This window comes from Marmota monax, unplaced genomic scaffold, assembly GCF_021218885.2.
Source record: "Marmota monax isolate L192 unplaced genomic scaffold, Marmota_monax_Labrador192_F-V1.1 WCK01_AAM20220418_F8-fsc00126, whole genome shotgun sequence".
Classification (NCBI taxonomy): Eukaryota; Metazoa; Chordata; class Mammalia; order Rodentia; family Sciuridae; genus Marmota; species Marmota monax.
The window spans coordinates 4536131-4542130 of NW_026695245.1; the positions used below are offsets into that span (position 1 = coordinate 4536131).

Below are 6000 nucleotides of genomic sequence, written 5' to 3' on the forward strand. Positions count from 1 at the left end.
TACTCATAGTAGGCAATGAATTCAAGAATGCACCCTTGGGGCTAAGGGTAGTAGCTCAGAGGTGGAGTGTTTACCTGGTATGGGCAAGGACCTGGGTTCAATTTCCCAAACTGTAAACAAAGCAAAAATCCCCACCCTTAATTGGCTTTCCTTCCTTCACTGTTTTCTTCTCCTAACTCCCAACTCCTATTCCTAGTATGATTTCCCAAATAAAAACTTGTACGTAAGCCAAAGGACTTGGGTTCTATTTTCCATGGAGAACCTAGACTAAGAGATAAAGAGTTGTTATTAGTGGAAAATTAAATTTGGGAAATTTTCATGCATGGATGGGACAGTCAGATTAATGGTGTGCCAGTGTTTGTAAGGGTAGTATTGCTGATCCAAGATTGGTTGAACATGCATTTGAGGTTATTTTTCTGATAGTGTTAATAGGTTGGATTTGAAGAAACCCATTTGTCAATAGTATGTAACTTCCAAATTATAATTTTTAATTATTTTATGGCTGTCTGTCTTTAATACAATAAGCTATAATGTTCTCTTATTTCCCATCTCTTATTTTTGATTCATAGCAAGTTTAGTTATTAGTCCTGAGTTATCCAAATTAACTATTTATATAGAAATATTTTTAAAAAGTGAAAATTTTGTTACTCCCTTGCCTTCTTTTCAATTGTTTATGTTAATATCTTCTAAATGTATAAAAGTAAATGCAAATTAAGTACTGATCTAATGACTAGTTACATAGGCAAAATTGCTTATATGTCTAATAGAATAATTTTAATAATAATATATAATTAATTGCCTATATTAGTAAAGTGGTCCTTTTGTCTTTCAGTATAGTATCTCCACACAAAATCTATAACTTAAGATAAAAACAAAATTGATTTAGCATGGATATAAATTAAATTATAGCATCAGTAGTGAGTATACATAAATAGCAATTAAATATCTTTCAGGAAATTAAAGTTGATTGTAAGAACTAAATATGATCAGTTTGTGTTACAAATAGATCCTATTAGTTGGTTCTAAAATTAACTCCTAATCTGTTTCCTGCTCTTCATTCATTGGAAGTTGTATCAATTGACCCAATTTTAGACAAGCTCTAAGAATGTTTGTCACAATGTTCTGAACTCCCTTATGACCAATACATTTCATAAATAGCTCCCATATGATCTTTGCTGATTGGTTCTGTCCCCTAACCAATTAGATAGTCTGAGACTAATATCTTTAGAAACAATCAAATCTTATTCTATATTACTTTTATACCCAATACATTTTGAACTCACTCTCCTCATCATTATTTACTATCAAGAAAATACAGTATAATTTACTATTAAGCTGTAATAAATTTAATTCAGAAGGAATCTTCTAGAGTCCTGAAGAAATAATTCAATTGGTAATACAGCACAATCCTTAGATCATCTAGAAATCCTTGGCCAACTGATTTGATGTCATATAAGATAACAGATACAAACAGTCTTTGAGAAACTGACATAAAGACATACATAGGGCATTTGAATTATCCCTGTTAACTTCATTCCACTAATATACTAGAATAAAGATTATAGAAATCTAAATTTTAAAAAAGTACTTAAACCTTTTAGTCATATTGATATATTGCTCTTAGTATAAGGCTTCTTTGAAGTGAATGTTTAATTGGATTATATGAATTTCTGATTTTTAAAATTTAAAATGGTTAAAATATTCTTCAGGTTCTGGGGTTGTGGCTCAGTGGTAGAGTGCTTGCCTAGCATGCACGAAGCACTGACTTCGATCCTCAGCACCACATAAATGTAAAATAAAGATATTGTGTCCACCTAAAACTAAAAAATAAATATTAAAAAAATCCTCTAGTATTAAATCTTAATGCCTCCCAAGATTGTTGATTTAATTTTTATCTTTCTGACAAAAAATGCATATATTCTAAGGTAAGCATTGACTTCTCTTATTGAAGATATTCTTAATGAGGTAAGAAGGATATTGACATTTGCTGAGCACCTACTGTGTTCTAAAAACTGCCAGGTGTTTTAAGATAATATAATTCAACAATTCACCCCTTCTTTCCTTCCTTCCCTCCTTCCCTCCCTCCCTCTTTCCTTCCTTCCTTCCTTTTTTCTTTCTTTCTTTCATGCTGTGGATTAAACCCAGGGTCTTACACATGCTAGGCACATACTCTACAACTGAACTATGTCCCCAGGCCTAATATAACAACTCTTAATGAATGGTTTTAGTTTCCTTAATTCACAGATAGAGAAAAGAGATTTTAGATAGTTAAATGATTCCCAAGTGCAAACTGGTTTGTAGCATAACCAATGTTCAAACCCATGTCATTTTGGTTCAAATGCCCACATCCTTTTCAATATACTCTCCTTCCTTTGTATTATAGAAGTAAGAAACAAACAAACAAACAAACAAAAGGGATGATTTTTCAGAGTCCACTTGGACTGAACTAAAGTTAGAAAATTTAGAAGTATTGCAAAATTAGGATTTATGTGTAAAAGATAAAGAGATTAGGAAAATTAATATTTAGTACCAGGAATCAGAACTTAAAATTTTGAGCTTTTTATTCTCAAACTTTCTGTAGTCTCAAGTACCAACAATTCCTCAGGTTAAAAATGTGTAAAGTATTTTCTGAGCACTTGTATGCAAAGCACTTTTAAAGAGAATATTCTTAAATACAGGTTTTGTCATCTCTAAGGTGAGTTTTGAATCTCATGATTCTGGTCTGTATAACCTATTGAAATTTTTTTATTGGTTCATGCTAAATTTTAGGAATTCTAACTTCTTAGGCAAATCCTAAATTCTTACCTACATAAAAATGACTAAAACAATATAAAAATGTAAAGTTTAATACATATCAAGAAAACAAAAAGTAGGCTGGGGTTGTAGCTCACTGGTACAGCTTTTACACATGCATACATGAGGTGTTGGGTTCAACCCTAAGCACCACATAAAAATAAATAAATAAAACAAAAGTATTGTGTTCATGTACAACTAAAAAAATTATTTTTAAAAAAGGAAAGCAAAAAGTTGAGATGGTTTAAAGCAATGCCACGTCAGAGGCCCTATTATCAATTGGAAAAAACTTGTAGGATGGTATTAAGAGATTAGGGTTTGAAGAGATAATCACCTTTCTTACCAATGGCCACCCCATAAATTCAACCACTGTGCCAAAAATGTTTGTTGGCAATAATGATAAATATTGAAGTATTAAAGCAAATAATTTCTTAGTCACCAAAAATTCACTAACATAACTATCCAAGTTTATCTTTTTACAATAGAAAACATTTAGATTTCATGTGGTATTCAGGAGAGTACATGCAAGGTTAGTGAAATAACTACTAGTCTGGGCTGGTGTTCAGGAAACCTGGATGTTCTGGCCCAAGCTCTACCCTTAGATTATACAGTAGTGACTTAGCTACATTTTCTTGGCTTCATTCCTCAACTCAAAATGAAGAGTTGGATTCATGAGTTATTAAGGATACTTTGAGCTCAAAAAATGTCATGATTGTAAGTGCTTTTAGTAGGATGAAGATTTTTAATAAAGGAGAAGTTGTGAGAAAGCTAGCATTGTTGACAAGAAGAATTGTGTGGCTAGGAACAGAAAGAAAAAGAATGCATTTTAATTTGGTTAGTAAATTCATATAGCTTTAATTTTAATCAAAACAGTGTATTAATATTTTAAAGGAATCCTTTTAAAGAAAATACATGTCATTCAATTAAGTCATTTAATAGATCTTAGTAAATATTTGAAAATGAAAATCCGATTAAATGAAAACTATAGAATCCCCTTCAATAATATAGAGTTAAGCTTAAAATTTTACTCATGGATTTTATATGAAATGTATCTTGATCCTATAAGATTTCCTCAAAACTACAAATGTAAAAGGTTCAATTAACTATTTATCTTTACACAGTTAAGTCCTGTATTTTAAACACAGTATGCTTTAAAATTTTTAATTACTGTATACAATATGTGCAGCAGAAACATCAACAATGTACTCTATTGATGCATATGTAGCTCTTACCAGAAAATTGATTGAAAAGAGAAAAATCCAATCAATTGTAAATTTGACCCATGTTTCCAAAAACTTGTCATAATACAATTTATGCTGAAGAAAATTAATTTTGGTTTGCTGAATCAGCACATTCCATTTGCAGATACATTACATAGCTTTTAGAAGTTTAGTTGAATTACCAGAAGTTTAATGCAGAACTCCCTGGAAGTAGGATTAAGAAGTATCCAAAGATTTTCCTTGCAAAAAATGAAATCTCATCTGAACATTTATTTTCATTTTTAAATTAACATCCTAAAGAAACATAGAAGCTTTGAGTATGAACATAATGACAAAGTGGGTACACTAGGAACAATGAAAAGGATGCATCAGCCTTGCTCAGTTCAAGGCTAAGTTCTATTAAGAAGATCTACAGATAATGCTTGACAGGAAATATTCAGTGTAAATCTGTTTAAAATTTTTAAATTCCCAGATAAATTTGTATGTCAGCAGTTATGTTAAATTAAATGCCCCCAAAGACATGTACATTCGATTCATCCTAATATTGATAACTAAGGGGAAATTTTATTATGTAAAAATGAATCTAAAGGGATTGGTAACTTTCATTTTAAATGACTCATACTATTAAAATAAATTAATTAGATCCACAAAAGAAAGAGATAAAACAAATACTTTAAAATATAAATGGAAGGAAGACCCAAGTATTCTTTAGCCTAAAAAGGTTTTCAGACCTAATAGGCATGACAAAACCTGTCTTCATTCCTTTCTATTCAGCTCAGCAAGTGCTTTTGAGCTCCAATAGTTAATCAGTTACCAGATTCCACAATCTTTGTTTTTCACACTCCTCAATTCTTGCTGTGAATTGTTCCTCTAATATACTTAGGATTACCAAGAAGGGCAATACTTTTTTCTTTTATCTTAAAAAGGCAGTTATTCTTTTATACACAACTCAATATACTATGTAAAATTGCACCGTATAGCAACAGTCTGTAAAACATAATAGTATGTTATCAAAGAAGTATATGGCTTAAAATGAATCATTAGTATTTGAAATATTTAGCAAAATTATTCAATCCAACTTTTTAAATGACAATAGCCATACCCAAGTTACAAAAAGCACAGCAAAAGTATATTGTATACCAAATAACTATCCAAACAAATCCATGAACATATGTGCAAGTTTTATAAACAATATTCAATCAGATTTACAGAAAAGGAAGAATGCAAGTATTATCATGTTAAAAATCAGTATCTTCTTAAACATCATTTAATTTAACCTTCCAAAACTGCATAAAAATTGAGAAATATAAAAGATATATTAACTTACCCTTCAATTTATTTAGAAAACCTCTGCTCTTGGTCAAAAGCAGAAGGTGTTTCACTCCTCACTTTCCCTAAGGCTATGAACATAAATGTTAAATCAGTGGACGCCACCTCTCTGGACCACACTAAGTTTGCTAGACACTCCAGTTATGTGGAAGAGTTCTGCTGCATCTAAGCTATATACTGTGTGCAATGGATAACCTAATATGCCTTTCATTTAACTGGCTGGGCAGGTTTCTACCTTCGGTGGAACATGGAATCAAACCAGAATATGTTGGCATAACAGGCCAGTCAAACCGGTTCTTCTGTAGATCCAGAACCCGTCTGACCAGTCTTCTTCAAAGGCTAGCCCAACATGCTGCAGCTGCTCAGCTCTGCTAAGCTTGTACTGGGTGAGTTATCCCCACCTCCCGTCAACTCCCAACAAACTACTCGGAATGTTGTAGCCTCCAGCAAAATAATTCAGAGTTCTGATGGGAGGGGTAGATCTGTGTCAGGTATAGCAAGAGTCCATTGTTGTAAGTCTCTCCTGGTAGGTACATATAAATAAGTGGTCTATTGTCCTGAAAGGTAGGTAATCCTTCTTAAAATGTGTTCTAGGACTTTGTGCTGTCAGAACTCTCTAGAAATAGATTATCTACAATGGAGAAGAATACCATAATTC

At 31.8% G+C, this 6000-nt stretch overlaps 1 protein-coding gene across 1 annotated transcript in view; it reads right to left on the bottom strand.

Annotated features, from left to right (window-relative positions):
* Window positions 1-5510, bottom strand: part of Rbbp8 (RB binding protein 8, endonuclease) — an 85536-nt gene extending 80026 nt beyond the window's left edge. Inside the window, exon 1 of the mRNA XM_046433798.2 lies at window positions 5341-5510. The gene's annotated coding sequence lies outside the window, so the exon portion shown is untranslated. The remainder of the gene's footprint in view (window positions 1-5340) is intronic.
* Between the last annotated feature and the right edge of the window lie 490 nt (window positions 5511-6000).